The following is a 5,197-nucleotide window of genomic DNA, read 5'->3' as shown; positions in this document are numbered from 1 at the left end:
TTAGGGTATATGGAGATATATAGGCGGCAGAAGTACGTCAGGGGAGCCACGAGGGGCCCACGAGGGTGGAGGGCGCGCCCCCTGCCTCGTGGCTAGCTCGTTGCTTCCCTTACATGGACTCCAAATCTCCCGGGTTGCTTTCCTTCCAAAAATAAGTTCCGTGAAGTTTCAGGTCAATTGGACTCCGTTTGATTTTCCTTTTCTGCGATACTCTAAAACAAGGAAAAAACAGAAACTGGCACTGGGCTCTAGGTTAATAGGTTAGTCCCAAAAATCATATAAAATAGCATATAAATGCATATAAAACATCCATGGTTGATAATATAATAGCATGGAAGAATCAAAAATTATAGATACGTTGGAGACGTATCAGGTCTATCTCTACATATATAGATCTTGTCTACATCATGTCATCATTATTATTGCATTACTCCGTTTCTCCATGAACTTAATACACTAGATGCATGCTGGATAATGGTCGATGTGTGGAGTAATAGTCGTAGATGTAGGCAGGAGTCGATCTACTAATCTTGGGCGTGATGCCTATATAATGATCATTGCCTAGATATCGTCATAATTATTTAAGGTTCTATAAATTGCCCAACAGTAATTTGTTTACCCACCGTTTGCTATTTTTCTCGAGAGAAGCCACTAGTGAAACCTACGGCCCCTGGGTCTTCTTTCTCATATATTTACCTTTGCGATCTACTTTTCTCTTGCATTTATTTTTAGATCTACTAAACCAAAAACCCCAAAAATACCTTATTGCAATTTTTCCTTATTTATTTTATTTAGCGTTCGATCTATCAATCTACTGCAAATTTATCTCACGTCCATTTGCCTATCTTGAGGCTCCGTACCCTGAAAGGGATTGACAACCCCTTTAACACATCGGGTTGCGAGGATTTGTTATCTGTGTGCAGGGGTTGTTTATGTTGTGTTGCTTGGTTCTCCTACTGGTTCGATAACCTTGGTTTCATATCTGAGGGAAATATCTACCGCTGCTATGCTGCATCATCCCTTCCTCTTTGGGGAAATACGGATGTAGCTTCAAGCGACATCAGAAGGAATTTCTGGCACCGTTGCCGAGGAGGATCAAGTCAAGACAGTCTCCCGGCCACACACCATTTCTGGCGCCGTTGCCGGGGAGGATTTTCAACATATACCAGGTTCCTAATCACAAATCTCATCTCCTCGCAATTTACATTATTTGCCATTTGCCTCTCATTTTCCTCTCCCCACTTCACAAAAATTTGTCGTTTTATTCGCCTCTCTTTTTCGTTTGCCATTTTCTCGCCATGTCCGATCTTAGAAGAGCTAAGGGCTTTCTCCCTAGTCTTAATACTTTGGATAGCCCCTCTGCCCTCTCTAAGCTCATAAACAATGATGCTATGGAAGGATCTATCGGGGTGGTTAAGGAAAATCTTAACCAATGTGATGAAGATGATTCCAAAAAATTTCGTTATTTACTTGATGAATCTTTGAAAGATGCTTGGGATAGGTTGTTGAGAATTCGAGCTAGCTATGTGCCCCAATACCAGATAGAGATATACTTGAAAAGTTTTTATGTTGGTTTACCTTCTTCCTTCAAGCAAGTTTTAGATTCTATATTCGAAAACAGTTTTCTTGAAGGGGATGCCGTTGATACTTATGAGGAGATAAAAGCTATATTTGGGCACCCCGAAGGAGAAAATGTTGAATCTACCACTCTTATGTGCTTTTATCAAAATGGAAAAATTAAAGAGATGAAGGCTAGTTTAGATAAGAATTTTCGCGACATGCTTAATCTTTCTTCTGCTATCAATGGTCATGTGCTTTCACAAAATAGAAAAATAAATGCCATTGATAGCAAATTTTCCCTTTTCTTTCCAAAGTACAAGGATCACAAAACTTAGATCCTTGCTTTATGCCTATCTAAGGGCGTAAATCTATAGCGCTTGTTGGGAGGCAACCCAATGAATAAATTTTATTTTTGCTTTTTGATTCATGTTCTTGAGCGTTAGCACAATTATGCTACTATTATGATTGTGTTTTTATGTTTTAATTAGTGTTTGTGCCAAGTAAAGCCTTTAGGATCTTCTTGGTGATAGTTGTTTGATCTTGCTGAAAAAACAGAAACTTCTACGCTCACAAAATTAATTTTCAATTTTTACCAGAGAGCGATAAAATACCCATTCCACTTGCAGTAGATCAATATAGAAATTGCCCAAGTTGTCCTAATTATTCAGAATTTTTGGAGTTACAACAGTATTCAAAATAGTCAGATTGCTATAGACCCTTCTGTTTTGACAGATTCTGTTTTCTTTGTGTTGTGTGCTTATTTTGATGGCTCTATGGTTTTCGCTGATGAGTTTTTGCCATAGAAAAGTTGGAATACATTAGATATAATACAAGAACAAAATATGAACTTGTTTGATACAATACTTATAGTAGTGATTTATTATTCTTATAGTAACGGATCTCACGAAGGTTTTCTTGAGTTTTGTGTGATTGAAGTTTTCTAGTTTTGGGTTATCTTACGATGGATGAAGGAAGGATGGAAGAGCCTAAGCTTGGGGATGCCCCGGCATCCCAAGCTATTATCCAAAAATGAGCAACCAACTAAGCTTGGGGATGCCCCCGAGTGGCATCCCTGCTTTTTTCCAACGACCATCGGTATTTTACTCAAAAATGTATTTTTGTTGTCACAAGATATGTGTTTTGCTTGGAGCGTCTTGTATGATATGAGTCTTTGCTTATTTTGTGTTTTAAGTCATCAATCCTTGCTGGAGACAGCTATTTGAGAGAGCCAAAATTATTTCATGACTTGTTAGAATTGCTCTCTATGCTTAACTTAATTTCTTATGAGCTATGGACTTGCTCTAGTGCTTCACTTATATCTTTTTGAGCACGGTGTGCTTTAGTATTTTTGAAGAAATGCTCTCTTGCTTAATTAGATTTATTTGAGAGTTAGTAAAATTTTCTAGAAATTCTCTCTTGCTTTACTTAAATTCATTAGAGAGAAAGAAAAATTTATTATGCTCATGATCTTCACTTATATTTGTTGGAGCTTGTTGGTACGTCTGCAACGTATCTATGATTTTTGATTGTTCCATGCTATTATATTATCTGTTTTGGATGTTAATGGGCTTTATTTTACACTTTTATATTATTTTTGGGACTAACCTATTAACCGGAGGCCCAACCCAAATTGCTATTTTTTTGCCTATTTCAATGTTTCATAGAAAAGGAATATCAAACCGAGTCCAAACGGAATGAAACCTTTGGGAACGTTATTTTTGGAACAAGCGTGATCCAGAAGACTTGGAGTGGACGTTAAGAAATCAACAAGGCAGCCACGAGGCAGGGGGCGCGCCTACTGATAACCCACAAGTATAGGGGATCGCAATAGTTTTTGAGGGTAAAGTATTCAACCCAAATTTATTGATTCGACACAAGGGGAGCCAAAGAATACTCTCAAGTATTAGCAGCTGAGTTGTCAATTCAACCACACCTGGAAACTTAGTATCTGCAGCAAAGTATTTAGTAGCAAAATAATATGATAGTAGTGGTAACGGTAACAAAAGGTAACGGTAGTAAAAGCAATGTTTTTGGTTTTTTGTAGTGATGATAGCAATAGCAACGGGAAAGTAATAAGCGAAGAACAATATGTGGAAAGCTCGTAGGCAATGGATTGGTGATGGAGAATTATGCCGAATGCGGTTCATCATGTAACAGTCATAACCTAGGGTGACACAGAACTAGCTCCAGTTCGTCAATGTAATGTAGGAATGTATTCCGAATATAGTCATATGTGCTTATGGAAAAGAACTTGCATGACATCTTTTGTCCTACCCTCCCGTGGCAGCAGGGTCCTTACGGAAACTAAGGGATATTAAGGCCTCCTTTTAATAGAGAACCCGAACAAAGCATTAACACATAGTGAATACATGAACTCCTCAAACTACGGTCATCACCGGTAAGTATCCCGATTATTGTCACTTCGGGGTTAACGGATCATAACACATAATAGGTGACTATAGACTTGCAAGATAGGATCAAGAACACTCATATATTGATGAAAACATAATAGGTTCAGATCTGAAATCATGGCACTCGGGCCCTAGTGACAAGCATTAAGCATAGCAAAGTCATAGCAACATCAATCTCAGAACATAGTGGATACTAGGGATCAAACCCTAACAAAACTAACTCGATTACATGATAGATCCCATCCAACCCATCACCGTCTAGCAAGCCTATGATGGAATTACTCACGCACGGCGGTGAGCATCATGAAATTGGTGATGGAGGATGGTTGATGATGACGATGGCGATGGATTCCCCTCTTCGGAGCCCCGAACGGACTACAGACCATCCCTCCCGAGAGGTTTTAGGGCTTGGCGGCGGCTCCGTATCGTAAAACGCGATGATTTCTTCTCTTTGATTTTTTTCTCCCCGAAACTCAATATGTGGAGGTGGAGTTGGAGTCGGAGAGGCAACAGGGGGCCCACGAGGTAGGGCGGCGCGGCCCCCACCCTTGTGGGCAGGTGGTGGGCCCCCTGGCCTTCATCTTTTGCAGGTATTTTTCTTATTTTCTGAAAAGTGGCTCCGTGAAGTTTCAGGTCATTCCGAGAACGTTTGCTCCTGCACATAAATAACACCATGGTAATTCTGCTGAAAACAGCGTCAGTCCGGGTTAGTTCCATTCAAATCATGCAAGTTAGAGTCCAAAACAAGGGCAAAAGTGTTTGGAAAAGTAGATACGTTGGAGACGTATCAACTCCCCCAAGCTTAAACCTTTGCTTGCCCTCAAGCAATTCAGTTGACAAACTGAAAGTGATAAAGAAAAACTTTTACAAACTCCGTTTGCTCTTGTTGTTGTAAATATGTAAAGCCAGCATTCAAGTTTTCAGCAAACATTATAACTAACCACATTTGCAATAACGCTTAGGTCTCAAGTTTACTCATATCAATAGCATAATCAACTAGCGAGCAATAATAATAAATCTCAGATGACAACACTTTCTCAAAACAATCATAATATGATATAACAAGGTGGTATCTCGCTAGCCCTTTCTGAGACCGCAAAACATAAATGCAGAGCACCTTTAAAGACCAAGGACTGACTAGACATTGTAATTCATGGTAAAAGAGATCCAGTTAAGTCATACTCAATGTAAACTAATAGTAATGAATGCAAATGATAGCGGTGCTC

The sequence above is a fragment of the Triticum urartu genome, chromosome 2, assembly GCF_003073215.2.
Source record: "Triticum urartu cultivar G1812 chromosome 2, Tu2.1, whole genome shotgun sequence".
Taxonomy (NCBI): Eukaryota; Viridiplantae; Streptophyta; class Magnoliopsida; order Poales; family Poaceae; genus Triticum; species Triticum urartu.
The sequence above is the reverse complement of the archived record's forward strand: the minus strand, read 5'-3'. Positions refer to the sequence as shown.